An 18,463-nucleotide genomic window follows, 5' to 3' on the forward strand; every position below is an offset into this window, starting at 1 on the left:
CCTTCATCCATCTCTAACTATTATATACCCCTTTCCTAAGGAGACATATCTAGTTCCCTTAGTCCCTTTATTGTTGATCTAATAGCTAATATCCACATATGAGCAAATGCATGTCATATTTTCTTTCTGGGTCTGGGATTTCTTGATCAGGACACTTTTTTTCCCTAGTTTTATCCATTTACCTGCACATTTCATGATGTTGTATTTTTTAACATTCTACCATTTTTTATCCATTGATCTATTGAGGGACATCTAGGTTGTTTTCCATTTCTGGTTGGTATGAATATAACAGAAATGAACATGTTTGAGCAAGCATCTCTAAAATAGGATAAAGCAAACTTTGAATACATGACTGGTATATCTCTATATATTTATATAGACATATATCTTATATTTGTGGTTATGAGCCTAGCTATTAATGGTTGAGCCATATCTCCAGCCATCTCTCTCTCTCTCTCTCTCTCTCTCTCTCTCTATATATATATATATATATATATATATATATATATATATATATATATATGTATGTATGTATATGTATGTATGCATGTATGTATGTTTGTATGTATGTATATATATATATATATATATATATATATATATATCTTGGTATCTAGACATATATATCTCCATTCCCAACTTCCTGAGGAAATACCACACTGATTCCCACAACAGCTGTACAAGAGTGCACTCCAACCAGCAATGGATGAGTGTTTCCTTTACTCAACATCCTCACAGCATGAGCTGGCACTTGTGTTATTGATCTTAGCCATTCTGACTGGTGTAAAATGAAATCTCAAAGTAGCTTTGATTTGCATTTCCCAGATGAAAAAGGATGTTGAACATTTCTTTAAGTGTTTCTCAGCCATTTGAATTTCCTCTTATAATTATCTGTTTAGATATGTACCCCACTTTTAAAAATTAAATCATTTGTTTTTTTTTTTAATTACAGTTTATGGTTTTTAATTTTATTGTATTTCTCTTTTTCTCTCTTACAATTTTATTTTTTAAAAAAAGGGGAATACATATACAGACTTTTAAAGGCATTATGGCATAACACTATATGAAAATTTTTGTCAGTACTTGATTCTTTTAGAGGTTTGATAGCATGCATTGAAATCCCACTAGTTACCATAAGCATAAAGTACATGTAGGACAGAACATAACATAGAAACAGTTTTCTTGGTGAGTATAGATTAAGCATAACGATCTTTGAATACCAAGAATTGCCACAAGGTTATATTCTTAGCTCTTAGATTATTGATGATTTAAGGTCCAGGTGCACCACCATACTCTGAGCGAGTGCTATACATTTTTTTCCTCAGAAGGACTGGGGCTTTCTGTTTTGGCCTTTGTTTTTCATGAGCTTCATATGGCCTGTGAGTTGTTTCTGGGGTGTTCAGAGCTTTCTGGGGTTAGTATCCAATTAACAGTGACTGCATATTATGTCTGTTCTTTTGTGACTGGGTTACCTCTCTCAGGATGATATTCTCTAGATCCATCCATTTTCTTAGGAATTTCATAAAGTCATTGTTTCTAATAGCTGAGTAGTACTCCATTGTATAAATGTACCACAATTTTTGTATCCATTCATCTACTGAAGGATGTCTGGGTTCTTTCCAGCTTCTGGTTATTATAAATAGAGCTGCTATGAACATGGTGTCCTTATTGTATGTTGGAGCATCTCTGGGGTATATGCCCAGAAGTGGAATTACTGGGTCTTCAGGTAGAATTATGTCCAATTTTCTGAAGAACTGCCAAACTGATTTCCAGAGTGGTTGTATCAGCTTACAACTCCGCCAACAGTGGAGGAGTGTTTTCTTAATATCTAGTTTCATTTATTTCTTTATGGATTTTTGTACATCAGGTGTTTAGTTAGTAAAATCCTTTATCATTCTATATGCTGATACTTTGACCAAATAACAGTGCCCTTTACCATGCAGAAGCTTTCTAATTTCATGAGATCTCATTCATTAATTATTGTTCTTAGTGACTGTGCTAACAGTTTCCCATACCAATGAGTTCACTACGATTTTTCACTTTCTCTTCTACCAAGTGAAGTGTATCTAGTTTTACATTGAAGTCTTTAATCCATTTGGAGTTGAGGTTTTTACAGTGCAATATATATGAATATATTTGGATTTATCTACGTGTAGACATCAAGGTTGACCAGCATCATTTGTTAAAGATGACATCTTTTCTCCAGTATGTATTTCTGGTTTCTTTATCAAGAATCAGGTGTTCATAGATCTATGTATTTATATCTATGTTTTCAATTTCATTCCATTGGTCAATTGTAGCAATCCATTGCTATTTTTAAGACTATAGTTTCGATTGGCAATACCTCCAGCTGTTCTTATATTATGTATTTTGCCTATACGTGGATTTTTGTATTTCCATATGAAAATGAAGATTGACCTTTCAAGATCAGTAAAGAATCATGTTGAGATTTTGATGATCTCCACTGAATTTGAAGATTGCTTTTGGTAGAATGGCCATTTCCACTACATTAATTATTATGTATCCATGAGCATGGAAGATCTTTGCATCTTTTGTTATCTTCTTCAATTTTATTTGGTTGGTTAGAGTTACCCCAGGAAATTTCATATTATTTGCTACTGTTGTACAGGGTGTTCTTTTCCTGATTTCTTTTTTAGTCAATTAGTCCTTGAATATAAGAAGGCTACTGATTTTGTGTATTAATTTTTCATCCAGAAGTAAGTTGCTCAGTTTCTATGAAATTTTAAGCTTTCTTTTGCTTCTGTTGTTGTTTATTACCAACTTTAATCTGTGGTGGTCATATAAGATACAGAATGTTCTACTGTATGGTGAGACTTACTTTGTGTTCAAGTTTGTGGTCAATTCTAGATAAAATTCTATGACATGCTGATAAGAAGGTACATTCTCATGTGGGTGAAATGTTCTGTACATCTCTATTAGTTCCATTTGTTTTATGACATTTAGTTGGCTCCTGCATTTTTCAATTTTTTCTTTTTGCCTATATGGCCCATATACTGGTGAGAATAGCGAACTAAACTCTAAGTATGATGTTTAGTATTTGATAAAGTTGTAGTAGTATTTCTATTATAAACTTGGGTATCCTCTATTTTGATATATAAATGCTCAGAATTGCAATATTCTCTTGTTGGATTACCTCTTTGATGCGTATGTAGTGCCCCTCACCCCCATATCTCTTAGAATTAATTTTGGTTTGTCAGGTATTAAAATGGCTACACTGACTGTTCTCTTGGGTATCTTTACTTTGGAATAGTCATTCTACCCTTATAATCTATGATGATGTTTATCCTTGATGTTAAAGTATATCTCTTAGATGCAATTGAATGATGGCTCCTGTTTACATATCCCGTTAGTCTGTGCCTTTCTATTAGGAAAATTGAGGGTATTGAGGTTGAGAATTTTCAGTGAACAATGTGTTAATTCCTTTTATTTTGTTGTTCTGGTGTTGTTTACCTATCCATTTAATTTGCAGATCTGAGATTATTTATTTTTTGTTTTCTTTGGTGTGGTTAACCTCTTGAGGTTTAAGTTTTCCTTGTGGTGCTTCTGTGAAGTTGGGCTTATTAATAGATGTTACTTGAATTTGGTTGTTTCATGAACTGTCTTATTTTATCCATGTATTGTAATAGAAAGTTTCTCTGGGTCTATTCATCTGGGCTGGCTTCTGTGGTCTCTTAAGAGTCTCTAAAACATTTGTCCAAGTTCTTTAGAATTTTAGAGTCTCCACAAAAAAAAAATCATGTGTATTCTAATATGTCTGCCTTCATGTGTTATTTGTTCTTTTTCCCTTGAAGCTTTTAATATTCGTTCTCTGTTCTTTATGTTTAGTGATTTAATTTGTCATGGGGAATTTATTTTCTGCTCCAATCTATTTGGTGTTCTGTATGCTTCTTATAGTTGATAGGTACCATCTTCTTTAGGTTACAGTATTATTCTTCTGTGATTCTGTTGAAAATATTTGTGATGGTTTGCATGTGTGTTGCCCTGGGATTGGCATTATTAGAATGTGTGGCCTTGTTGGAGGAAGTGTGTCACTCTGGGGCTGGGCTTGGAGACACTCCTTCTAGCTGGCTGAAGATGCTCAGTCTGTTCCTGGCTTCCTTGGTATGAAGATGTAGAACTCTCAGCTTTGCCTTCACAATGATTAACTGGATGCTGCCATGCTCTTACCTTGATGATAATAGACTGAACCTGTGATCCTGTAAGCAAGTCCCAATTAAATGTTGTCCTTTAAAAAACTTGCATTGGTCATGGTGTCTGTTCACCACAATAAAACCTTAAGACAATATTTTCTGTGCCTTTAACCTGGGTTTCATCTTCATCTTTTATTTCTAGATTTGGTCTTTTCATAGTGTCCAAGAGTTTCTCGATATTTTGTGCCTGAATGATTAAGTGTTTTTTTTTTTAACATTTTCTTTGAGTGAGGTAAACATTTATTTTTTATCTTGTCTTCAATGAATGACAGTCTGTCTTTCATCACTTGTATTTTGTTGGTCAAGGTTGCCTCTGAGGATCCTGTTCAATTTCCTACATTTTTAATTCTCAGTTTGGATTTTCTTTATTGATTCTATTTCTACTTTCAAGTCTTGAGCAGATTTTTTAATTCCCTCTTTATTTGGGTTTCCATTAACTGATTTACTCATACCCTCTTTAGGGTCCTTGATTATGTTCATAATAGCAATTTCAAAATCCTTGTCTTATGCTTTAGGTGGTTAAATTTTTCAAGGCTCTAAAGGAGATATACTATCCTATCTGCCATTGAGTGTGTTGTTATGCTGGCTTCTAGGTATCTGGGAATGTGATGATTGTAATTCTATGTGTTAATATCTGGTCTTTGTCTTGTGGGATTTTTGTTTCTTTGTTTATTTTGCCTTTTCTAGATCTTAAGATCATGTGATGGCTATGGTTTTCCTGGTAGAGAGTGCTTCTGAGTCTTTAACACTGAGGATCCCAGGTAGAACTTTTATCTAGGTATTGGGAACTGGCATGTTGGAACTGAAGGGAGGAAGAATGAGAGCGTCCACAGGAATTGAAAAGCAAGGTCTGCCAAGAGTACCAGATTACCTGACTGGAATGTTCAGTGGGTTTCTAAGAAGAGAGTGTCTGTGATGCTGTTGGATAAGTCAAAGGGATGGGATTAGGAATAAATTCTGTAGGGGAAGGTGCTTATGTCCTTTTAGAATGGGGTCAGAGAGGAAGAAAAGACCACAGCAGGTCTGGAATCAAGCCGGTGATAAGAATGGGAAATTGGAATTGAAAGATACAAAGGAGAATACAAATTGCCTATCTGACTCCCTGATTACTGTGAACAGTGAGTTAGTTTCCAGGGAGACTCCCTTAGTTGTTGGCATGTGGGATGAAGGAATGAGATGAGGAAGGAAGGCTTTAGGAGAGGATCTGCTTGATTCCTGGGAGTGGTAGTACAAAGGAAAAGGACTACACTAGGTGGTATAACTGGACTTGAAGATGGGAAGGAAAATGAAAATTACCTCCCTGGCTGTCTTTGTCAGGCAGGTTTCTAGAGGAGACTTATGCTATTTTATTATGTGTTTTCTTTTTATTTCTTTTTTTCTTCCTATATTTATCTTTCATGCCTTCTTGAAGATTACTTGAATATTTTCATGCTTTTGCCTACCCTTTTGTTCCCATGAACTTGTCTTCTCCACTCTCTTCAACCTTCTGAAATTAATTCATTCCTCCATGAAGGTTAATATATCCACTACAGGACACATCTATTACCCATTAGTTATACACAGACATATTTTAATTTTAAGTATCATATAAGTTGTTAAAAGCAATAAGGGAAAGTTCATTTCTTTGATTATTGTTCTACATTAACAAACTGTAGAAGTTATACAATGAATATATGAATTGGCTTTTGTGGGTTTTACTGCTATGAAGAGATATCATGACCAAGACAAATTTTGTAAGGACAACATTTAATTGGGTCTGACTTATAGGTTCAGAGGTTCAGTCCATTATGAGAAAGGTGGGAGTATGGTAGCACCCAGGCAGTCATGATGAAGTCAGATCTGAGAGTTCTATATCTTTTTCTGAAAGCTACTAGCAAAATACTGACTTCCAGAAAGCCCACACCCACAGTGATACTTGTACTCCAAGGCCATACCTACAAATAGTGCTACTTCTTGGGACAAGCGTATTCAAGCCGTGACGGTTTTTTTTTTTTTTTTTTTTTTTTTTTTTGTCATTTTATGGGCAGATGAATCTTTCTTTATTTTTAAAGAACTTTATTTTACAAAACAAAGATAAATGTACAGATTTTAAGCACTGTTTGCATAAAATTATACAATATATTTTTGTCAGTACTTTTTTTCAGATTTTAAAATAATTTTTACATAAAACTTTATGAATATATTTTTTAGTCAGTACTTGAGTTTTTTAAAGGTTTGATAGTATGCATTGAAAACTTAATAGTTACAATGAGCATAAAGTACATATAAAACAAAATGTAAAATGGAAATAGTCAAAGTTTTCTTGTTGTATAAAGATTTTTTGTTTTGTTTTCTTTATTTCTTGGACTTCATAGAGTCTGTGAGTTGTTTCTGGGGCAGTGCGAGCCTCTGGGGTTAGCATCCCATTATCAGTGACTGCATATTATGTCTGTTCTTTTGTGAATGGCTTATATCACTCAGGATGATATTGTCTAGATGCAGCCATTTTCTTAAGAATTTGGTTAAGTCATTGTTTCTGGTGGCTGAGTAGTATTCCATTGTGTATATGTACCACAATTTTTGTATCCATTCATCTTCTGAAGGACATCTGGGTTCCTTCCAGCTTCTGGCTATTATAAATAGAGCTGCTATGAACATTGTGGTGCATATATCCTTGTTGAGTATTAAAGTGTCTCTGGGGTATATGCCCAGAAGTGGAATAGCTGGGTCTTCAGGTAGTACTATATCCAATTTTCTGAGGTATCGCCAGACAGATTTCCAGAGTGGTTGTATTAGTTTGCAACCCCACCAACAGTGGAGAAGTGTTCCTCTTTCTCCGCAGCCTCGCCAGCATCTGCTGTCATCTGAGTTTTGGATTTGGCCAATCTGACTGGTGTGAGGTGGAATCTCAGGGTTGTTTTGATTTGCAATTCCCTGATGGCTAAGGATGTCGAGCACTTCCTCAGATGTTTCTTGGGCATTCGGTGTTCCTCAACTGAGAACGTTTTGCTTAGCTCTCTACCCCATTTTTTAATAGGGTTATTTGATTCTCTGGTGTCTAGCTTTTTGAGTTCTTTGTACACCTTGGATATTAGGCCTCTATCTGATGTGGTGTTGGTAAAGATCTTTTCCCATTCTGTTGGTTGCCTTTTTGTTTTCTTGACAATTTCCTTAGTCTTACAGAAACTTTGCAATCTCATTAAGTCCCATTTGTTAATCTTTGACCTTAGAGCTTGAGCCATTGGTGTTTTGTTCGGGAAATTTTCTCCTGTGCCTATGAGTTCTAAGGTTTTCCCTACTTTTTCATCTAATACTTTCAGTGTATCTGGTTTAATGTGGAGATCTTTGATCTACTTACACTTGAGCTTTGTACAAGGAGATAAGAAAGGGTCTATTTTCATTCTTCTGTATGCTGAGTGCCAGTTGGACCAGCACCATTTGTTGAATAGGCTGTCCTTTTTCCATTGAATGTTTACTGCTCCTTTGTCAAAAATCAGGTGACCATATACATGAGGGCTCATTTCTGGATCTTTGATTCTATTCCATTGATCCACCTGCCTATTTCTGTACCAGTACCATGCAGTTTTCAGCACAATTGCCTTGTAATATAGCATGAGGTCAGAGATAGTGATTCCCGCAGATGTTTTCTTGTTGTTGAGGATGGATTTCGCTATTCTAGGTCTTTTGTTATTTCATATGAAATTGCACATTGATCTTTCCAATTCCATGAAGAACTGGGTTGGAATTTTGATGGGGATTGCATTGAATCTGTAGATTGCTTTTGGTAGGATGGCCATTTTTAAGATGTTGATCTTTCCAATCCATGAGCATGGGAGATCTTTCCATTTTCTGAGATCTTCCTCAATTTCTTTTTTAGAGGTATGAAGTTCTTGTCGTACAGGTCCTTCACTTGCTTAGTTAGAGTCACACCAAGGTATTTCATAGTTTTTGTGACGATTGTGAAAGGTACCTTTTCCCTAATTTCTTTCTCCACATGTTTGTCCTTTGAGTATAGGAAGGCTACTGATTTGTTTGAGTTGATTTTGTACCAGTCACTTTGCTGAACTTGTTCATCAGCTGTAGGTGTGGTCTGGTGGAGTTTTTGAGGTCACTTAAGTACACTATCATGTCATTGGCAAAGAGTGATGTTTTTATCTCTTCCTTTCCGATTTCTGTCCCCTTGATCTCCTTTTGCTGTCTAATTGCTCAAGCCAGGACTTCCAGTACTATGTTGAATAGGTAGGGGGAGAGTGGGCAGCCTTGTTGAGTCCCTGATTTTAGTGGGATTGCTTCAAGTTTCCCAGCATTAAGTTTGATGTTGGCTGTTGGTTTGCTATATATTGCTTTTATTATGTTTAAGTATGGACCTTTGATTCCTGTTCTTCCCAGGACTTTTAAAATGAAGTGGTGTTGAATTTTTTCAAATGCTTTCTCAGCATCTAGTGAGATGACCACGTGATTTTGATCTTTGAGTTTGTTTATATGGTGGATTATGTTGATGGATTTCCTTATGTTAAACCATCTCTGCATCCCAGGGATGAAGCCTACTTGGTCATGATGAATGATGGTTTTGATGTGTTCCTGGATTCGGTTTGCAAGGATTTTGTTCAGTATTTTTGCATCAATGTTCATAAGTGAGATTGGTCTGAAGTTCTCTTTCCTTGTAGGGTCTTTGTTTAGTTTAGGTACAGGGTTTATTGTAGCCTCAAAAAATGAGTTGGGTAGCATTCCATTTGATTCTATCTTTTGGAATCGTTTGGAGAGTATTGGTGTTATATCCTCAATAAATGTCTGATAAAATTCTGCACTGAACCCGTTTGGACCTGGATTTTTTTTGGTTGGGAGGCTTCTGATGACTTCTTCTATTTCTTTAGGTGTTATAGGTTTATTTAGATGGTTTACTTGGTCCTGGTTTAACTTGGGATCTAGTATCTGTCTAGGAATTCGTCCATTTCCTCCAGATTTTCCAATTTTGTGGAGTATAAGGTTTTGTAGTAGGATCTGGTGATTTCTTAAATTTCCTCAGTTTTAGTTGTTATGTCTCTACTTTCCTTTTTGATTTTGTTAATTTGGATACTCTCTCTTTGCCCTCTAGTTAGTCTGGCTAGGGGTTTATCAATCTTGTTGATTTTCTCAAAGAACCAACTCTTGGATTTATTGATTTTTTCAATAGTTCTTTTTGTTTCTATTTGGTCTATTTCTGCCCTAATTTTGATTATTTCTTGCTGTCTACTCTTCTTGGGTATATCTGCTTCCTTTTGTTCTAGGGCTTTTAGCTGTGCTGTCAGGTTGCTGATGTATGCTCTCTCCAGTTTCTTTTTGGAAGCACTTAGGGCTATGAGTTTTCCTCTCAGTACTGCTTTCATTGCATCCCATAGGTTTGGGTATGTTGTGTTTTCGTTTTCGTTGAATTCTAGAAAGTCCTCAATTTCTTTCTTTATTTCTTCTTTGACCCTGCTGTCGTTTAACAGAGCATTGTTTAGTTACCATGTGTATGTAGGCTTTTTGTTGTCTTTGTTGTTGTTAAAGATCAGCGGTAGACCATGGTGATCTGAGAGGATGCATGGGAGTATTTCAATCTTCTTATATCGATTGAGGCTTGTTCTGTGTCCAATTATGTGGTCAATTTTCGAGAAGATGCCATGGGGTGCTGAGAAGAATGTTTATTCTTTTACTTTAGGATGATATGTTCTGTATATATCTATTAATTCTAGTTGGTTCAAAGTCTGTGCTAGTTTTGCAGTGTCCTTGTTCAGTTTCTGTTTCCATGATCTGTCCATTGGTGACAGTGAGGTATTAAAATCTCCCAATATTATTGTGTGGGGTGAAATATATTTTTTGAGCTTTAGTAGGGTTTGTTTTATGAATGTGGGTGCTTTTTTATTTGGAGCATATATGTTAAGGATTGAGAGTTCCTCCTAACAGATTTCTCCGGTAATGAGTAAAAAGTGTCCTTCCTTATCTTTTTTAATAACTTTTGGTTGGAAATTTACTTTATTCGATATTAGAATAGCGACTCCAGCTTGCTTCTTGGGGCTATTTGCTTGGAAGTTTTTTTCCCACCCTTTTACTCTGAGATTGTGTCTGTCTTTGTCTCTGAGATGAGTTTCCTGTATGCAGCAAAAGGCTGGATTTTGTTTATGTATCCAGTCTGATAGCCTATGTCTCTTTATTGGTGAGTTGAGTCCATTTATGTTAATAGATATCAAGGAATAGTTGTTTCTGTTTTCTGCCATTATTGCTTTTGTGGGTTGAGTTGTGTCTGTGTCTTTTTCTTCTTTTAGTTTTCTTGTTTAGGAGTTTTCTTGTTTTTACTAGGCTGTATTTTCCCTCATTGTATTGGGTTTTCCACCTATAATTCATTGCAGTGCTGGGTTTGTGGTCAGATATTGTGTAAATTTTGATTTGTATTGAAATATCTTCATCTCTCCATCTATGGTGATTGATAGTTTTGCTGGGTATAGCAGCTTGGGCTGGCACTTGTGTTCTCTTAGGCTGTGCGTGATGTCTGTCCAGGCTCTTCTAGCTTTCATAGTCTCTGTTGAGAAATCGGCTGTGAGTCTGATTGGTCTGCCTTTATATGTTACCTGACCTTTTTCCCTTACTGCTTTTAGTATTCTTTCTTTGCTTTGGGCACTTGATGTTTTCACTATTATGTGTCGGGAGGTATTTCTTTTCTGGTCCAACCTATTTGGAGTTCTGAAGGCTTCTTTTATGCTCATGGTCATCTCATTCTTGAGGGTAGGGAAGTTTTCTTCTACGATTTTGTTGAAGATATTTACTGTGCCTCTTAGTTGATACTCTTCTCCCTCTTCTATTCCTATTATCCTTAGGTTCGGTCTTCTCATTGTGTCTCGGATTTCCTGGACATTTTGTGTTAGGAGCTTTTTGGTTTTTGCATCTTCTCTGGCTGTTTTGTCTATGTTTGCAATGTTGTCTTCTGCCCCCGAGATTCTCTCTTCGATCTCTTGTAATCTATTGGAAATGCTTGCTTCTGTAACTCCTGATTTCTTTTTTTTGGTGTTCTGCCTCTAGGGTTATCTCTTTTAGTGTTTTCTTTATTGTGTCAATTTCTGTTTTAATTTCCCTCTTCAATTCCTTTATTTCTTTGGTTCTGTTTTCCTCTAGTTCTTTGAGTTCTTTGAGTGTTTTTCTTGTTTCCTCTTTAAAAGCTTCTGAATCTTTTTGCTTTTCCTCCTGTTCTTGTTTAAGTATCTCTATCAGCATCTTGAGGTATGATTTCAGGTCTGTGTCTTCTTTTTCTGGAGTGTTTGGAATTCCGATGTTTATTGTTATGGGAGAGCTGGGTTCTGGTGTTGCTAGATTGTCTTGGTTTCCTTGGAATATACTCTTTTGCTGTCCTCTTGCCAATTTTTTGTCAGTGATATGTTCTTGCCTTTCCCTTGTATCTGGTCTGTGTCCCTGGATCTCTACTGGTCCAGGTGGCAGATGGGCCCAGCCCTGTCCAATGCCTCAGGGTTGCTGGGTGGGTACAGAGGTTCCAAAGTTCTGTTCCTGGTCCAGGGATCAGGCAGGTCGGAGGGTGTGCCCCGCGTGTGCACTCTGCAGAGATCTCTCTGCTCCCAGGCTTCCCAGATCTCCCACTCACCAGTCTCTCAACCTTAGTTGCTGGCAGCATGACAGCTTTTAATATTTTTTTTTCTACAGATATTTTTGAAAGTCAACATTATGCTGAAAGTAAGTTATACTACATATTGAGGACAAAGTAAATTCCACAGTCTAGCAAAGACACAAATATCTTAATAAGCAAATGTAAGTGTCACGAGTATAATCACAGAGTGCTATGAGTGCTCATCTATTCTAGTGAGATGAAGACCTTTTAGTTGGAATCACAAGGAAGTTAAGACCCCAGAAGACAATAGGAATTAGCCAGTGACTCTTGCAAAAAGCAGGAGTAAAAATTGCAGTACTCAGAATAATGCCATTGCAACTCTGCAAGGACAGGCTTGACGTGAAAGGGAAAGGGAAGTAGCTGGGCAGGAGCAATGAGCATAGAAGCAAAGGTTCAAGTGAAAATCAGACTAAGCATGTTATGTGACAATACTTTCTCTGGGGATACACAATATACGTGTCTTTTCATTTTAGGCAGGGATCCCACAACAAACAAAAGTACAGATACTATCAAAGCTCAACTTGGTAAACAAATGAGTTTTACTGAACTTACTTACACTGATATAAGTGAGAGATTACTTACAAGAGTAGAAATGACTCAAAGGCAATTGCATCACCAAAGCTCACCAAGCAGAAACAGCTCATCAAAGCTGGAAAGCTAGGATACATTGAACAGCCTGAAGGTAGCTTAACGGATTAAAGAGTGACCTTCCCAATTTACTGGGTTTGTTAACACCTGTTTCAGGCAGCTCTGTTGGTTTCTGCCTCTTCCAGGCAGCTGGTCTTGTCTCAGAGTCTGCAGTTTTCTTGTCTGAGAGTGAATCACAGCCTCCTTATTTCTTATTCTGGGAGGGAGGGAGCTAGGGAATCTAGTCAGTTTCAGGTACTTCCTGAAAGCCATTTTGAGTGGTTTATCTTCTGTCTTAAAAAGCTGCCCTGCAGGAGGGAATGTTTCAATCTTGGTACAAACTTCAATGCAACAAAGGGGAATACAGGATACAGTTAAGGCAATATTATATCTTATTGTTCATATCCATTAACCTGTGGGCATATGCAGTAAGAATATCTAACCTTATTTCTTCCAATACTAGTGATATGAAAGGGAAATGGGAAATATAGAGAGGAGTTTAAATAGGGAGGATAGAGAAGTCAATACAAAAGGAGGTGGTAGAAAAAAAAGTGAAACTAAAGATTTAAAAGGTCACAAGGAATTACATTATTTTCTTTATTTACCTAAAATTACCCACTTGAGCTTGACAATATTACTTTACTTCAAGAGGTACCTTACCCTCAAGACCCAGAATTATTCCTCTTGTTATGCCCAGTTCACAAGACCCCCAAGAGACCACCAGAGACCACAACTCCAATATAAGCATACGAGATTTATTAAGTTCAAGCTTGGGCTATAAACCTTCCTGATGGAATGGGAAGGAGAGTGACCCCTACCTCTAGATGAAGGGGGTTTATAAAGAAAAAAAAAAACCACAAGCAGTGGTATCTAAGCCTTGGCATTACATGAGAGAGTAAAGGAATGTTTGTCTCTTTCCTAGAGCCCAAGGGTAGGGCCCGGGAGGCATATCACTTCAAGAACAGCAGACAGTAGCTTTCTCCGAGGACAGCTTAAAATAGAGTTTGGCTAACAAGATGGAATCTGTCCTGTTTGTTTGTTTGTTTGTTTTTGCTGCTTTATTGGTGATGTCTCTCTAAGTGCAAGTTAGAATATAGTCTTAAAAACAAACTGGAGTTTATTCAGCTACCTCAGTTCCTTCACTCTAACTCTATCTTATCCACATTCCACATGTCCCATGTATACAGACCTCTTTTTCCAGCTGTTTCTTCTCCTATATTTACAATTATGTTATGTACAGCTCTCCTATAGGTGCCACAGGCGTTTCTATACACCATGTAGAAAAACCAGTACTGGGAATGAAACCCCCCTGAGAGATGTTCAAGAAACTTCCAAATCAATACAGAATGTTGCTGACACTGTTGGTTTCCTCCCAGAAGTTGAATATAATTCCCTATTGCTGAATACACCATGTACTTTGGACACAGGGCTCAAAGGATCTGATCTAGATTTCATGTGAAATCCTTCCTAAGGATTAGGTTTTATAGTACTCAAAGTACAAGTTGTGAGGGGATGAAACAACTCATAGTCTTATTTAGCTGATGCTCATGAATCACAGTAGTGATCGGCGTGGCACAATAGTGCCATATCGTGACAGTGACTAATAGCTGTCTACTTTGACTTAAAGCCTGCTCAACAGGAGAAAAATAATACTTGGTATTGGAAATCTAGCACCTTCCTGGGGTTAGTGAGGTTGTGAATCTTAGGTGAAACTCATTACTGCCACTTTACAAAATCAGTATAATTCCTAACTGCATTCTAAGTATTTGCCATGATACTCCCTGATTAAGTATAGCTCTCAGGTTATGTGTATGCATATATATACATAAATATATGTACAAAAAACAGTTTATGAATTTGAGAGTATGGGGGAGGAGTACATGAAGGAAGTAAGAGGAAGAAAAGAGAAACCTGGAGGAGGAAAATTATGCAATTATACATATATACACATATATAAACGTGTGTGTGTGTGTGTGTGTGTGTGTGTGTGTGTGTGTGTGTAAAGAGGATCCATGGTTGAGCAGGAATGGAGGGAGGGGGATCTGGGGGGATTGGGGAGTATGATGACTACTAATAAAATACATTGTACAAAATTATCAAAAAATGATAAAATGAGAATTAAAAAACCATATGAAATGAGTCTAAAAGAATTTGGCAAAAGAAATATAACTTGGGAGAAAAGAAAGATAATTATTATATTTTATGCCATATATGTACATATAGAGAGGAAACTATATACATGTGTATGCACATACGTATAATTTTAACAATTTCACACATATATGCTACAAAGTACTGTAATCAAATTTTCCCTCTTACTGTATTTTTCTTTTAAACTTTCATCAATGTGTTTATTTTGTTGGAATATATGTTTAATAATAATTATCTTAATAATTTTAACTTTTTATTTATTTACATCACAAATACTGCTCCTCTCCTAGTCCTCTTTCCTAGAATTCTTCACCCCTCTCCCTCCCCTTCACTTCTGAGAGGGTGCTCTGCCATTTCATGTATCCCCCTTCCCTGGAGTATCAGATATCTATCAGGTTAGGTGCAATCCTCTCCCATTAAGGCTAGACAAGGCAGTCCTCTGCTACATATGATCTTGGACCACTCCATGTATGCTCTTTAGTTGGTGGTTTAGTCTCTTGGGAACTCCTAGGGGTCCAGGTTAGTTGATACTATTGGTTTTACTATGGGGTTGACATCCCTTTCAGTTCCTTCAGTCCTTCCCCTAACTCTTCCTTTGGGGGTCCCTGAGCTCAGTCCAATGTTTCCTGTGTATATATATGCATCTGTCTCAGTCAGCTGTTGATAGAGCCTCTCAAAGAACACTCATGCTAGGCTCCTTGTCTAAAAGAATAACATATTATCATTAATAGTATCAGGGTTCATTCCTTACCTATGAGATGGATCCCACGTTGGACTAGTCACTGCCTGGCCATTTGTTTACACTCTGCTCCATTTTTGTCCCTGCATTTCTTTTAGACAGGCATAGGGACACCAACCTACTTTTAAAATTTGTTCCTCTTACTCTATCTTATCCATATTCTATGTGTCCTATGCATATAGACCTCTTTGTTCAACTGCTTCTCCTCCCATATTAATGTCTTATGTTGTGTACAGATTTATAGGTGCCATAGCCTCTTTGTGTTCATTATTATAGTCATAAAATTAGATAAACTTTTGAAAATGTTCAAATTTAGTGTCTCCATATATCTGTATTGTGAAGTGCTTTATGTTCTTCAGTAAAAACGCTGTTCAGTTTCTAAAAGACTGTTTCACTTAAGGTTTACTTTCTTAACATTTTGACATATAAATGTAGTGATATAGCTGTAGGCAAAGTGTGCTATAGATCTCTAAACTTACTCTTTTTACATAACTGAGATTCCTATCTATAGAGGAGCAGCTCCACATTGCCTCACTTCCCAAGCGCTGGCAGCTATTATCCAATTTTTGCTTCCACAAATTTGACTCTTTCTTTATAATCTCTTGAAAATGGCTATTTGTTTTGGATGGGGTTTGTCGTAGTACTCTAGGTGCTCAATCGACTCGTGCATGGATTTGTGCAATGCTGAATTTACCAGTATCTTGATCTCACTGACTAATATAACTTTTCAGATTTTATCAATGGAAGAGAGCATGTGGCAGCTCAAAAGGAAATTTCAAACTGCTGAGTCTGTTCTACAGTGTGAGCCCAGATAGCTCCCCATTTTTTGTTCAACCTTTATTTGCCGCATCTACATAGCCACTTTTTTAAAACAACTTTATTTTACCAAACAAAGATATATGTACAGATTTTAAACATTTTTTGCATGAAATTATACATTTTTGTCAATACTTTTTTCAGATTTTAACATAATTTATACAGAAAACTATATGAATATATTTTTTAGTCAGTACTTGATTTTTTTTCAAGGTTTGATAGTATGCCTTGAAAAATTAATAGTTACAATGAGCATAAAGTATATGTAAAACAAAGTGTAACATGGAAATAGTTAAAGTTTTCTTGTTTTGTAAACTATTTTTTGTTTTGTTTTGTTTTCTTTATTTCTTGGACTTCATACAGTCTGTGAGTTGTTTCTGGGGGAATGCAAGCCTCTGGGGTTAGCATCCCACTATAAGTGAGTGCATATTATGTCTGATCTTTTGTGACTGGGTTATCTCACTCAGGATGATATTCTCTAGATGCAGCCATTTTCTTAAGAATTTGGTTAAGTCATTGTTTCTGGTGGCTGAGAAGTATTCCACTGTGTATATGTACCACAATTTTTGTGTCCATTCATCTTCTGAAGAACATCTGGGTTCCTTCCAGCTTCTGGCTATTATAAATAGAGTCTCTATGAACATTGTGGTGCATATATCTTTGTTGTGTATTAAAGTGTCTCTGGGGTATATGCCCAGAAGTGGAATAGCTGGGTCTTCAGGTAGTACTATATCCAATTTTCTGAGGTATCGCCAGACTGATTTCCAGAGTGGTTGTACCATTTTACAACCCCACCAACAGTGGAGAAGTGTTCCTCTTTCTCCGCAACCTCGCCAGCATCTGCTGTCATCTGAGTTTTGGATCTTGGCCAATCTGACTGGTGTGAGGTGGAAGCACAGGGTTGTTCTGATTTGCATTTCCCTGATGGCTAAGGATGTGGAGCACTTCCTCAGATGATTCTCGGCCATTCGGTGTTTCTCAACTGAAACGTTTTGTTTAGCTCGGTACCCGATTTTTAATAGGGTTATTTGATTCACTGGTGTCTAGCTTTTTGAGTTCCTTGTATACCTTGGATATTAGGCCTCTATCTGATGTGGTGTTGGTAAAGATCTTTTCCCATTCTGTTGGTTGCCATTTTGTTTTCTTGACAATGTCTTTAGCCTTACAGAAACTTTGCAATCTCATTAAGTCCCATTTGTTAATCTTTGACCTTAGAGCTTAAGCCATTGGTGTTTTGTTCAGGAAATTTTCTCCTGTGCCTATATGTTCTAAGGTTTTCCCTACTTTCTCATCTAATAGTTTCAGTGTATCTGGAGATCTTTGATCCACTTGCACTTGAGCTTTGTACAAGGAGATAAGAAAGGGTCTATTTTAATTCTTTTGCATGCTGAGTGCCAGTTGGACCAGCACCATTTGTTGAATAGGCTGTCCTTTTTCCATTGAATGTTTGGGGCTCCTTTGTCAAAAATCAGGTGACCATATACATGAGGGCTCATTTCTGGATCTTCGATTCTATTCCATTGATCCACATGCCTATTTCTGTCCCAGTACCATGCAGTTTTCAGCACAATTGCCTTGTAATATAGCTTGAGGTCAGGGATAGTGATTCCGGCAGATGTATTTTTGTTGTTGAGGATGGATTTAGTTATTCTAGGCATTTTGTTATTCCATATGAAATTGCACATTGATCTTTCGATTTCCATGAAGAACTGGGTTGGAATTTTGATGGGGATTGCATTGAATCTGTAGATTGCTTTTGGTAGGATGGCCATTTTTAAGATGTTGATCTTTCCAATCCATGAGCATGGGAGATCTTTCCATTTTCTGAGATCCTCCTTAAATTCTTTCTTTAGAGGTTTGAAGTTCTTGTCATACAGGTCCTTCACTTGCTTAGTTAGAGTAACACAAAGGCATTTCTTAGTTTTTGTGACGATTGTGAAGGGTACCTTTTCCCTAATTTCTTTCTCCACATGTTTGTCCTTTGAGTATAGGAAGGCAACTGATTTGTTTGAGTTAATTTTGTATCCAGCCACTTTGCTGAACTTGTTTATCAGCTGTAGGAGTTGTCTGGTGGAATTTTTGGAGTCACTCAAGTACACTATCATGTCATTGGCAAAGAGTGATGTTTTTATCTCTTCCTTTCTGATTTGTATCCGCTTGACCTCCTTTTGCTGTCTAATAGCTCCAGCCAGGACTTTCAGTACTATGTTGAATAGGTAGGGGGAGAGTGGGCAGCCTTGTCGAGTCGCTGATTTTAGTGGGATTGCTTCAAATTTCCCGCCATTAAATTTGATGTTGGCTGTTGGT

The sequence above is a fragment of the Micromys minutus genome, assembly GCF_963924665.1.
Source record: "Micromys minutus genome assembly, chromosome: X".
Taxonomy (NCBI): Eukaryota; Metazoa; Chordata; class Mammalia; order Rodentia; family Muridae; genus Micromys; species Micromys minutus.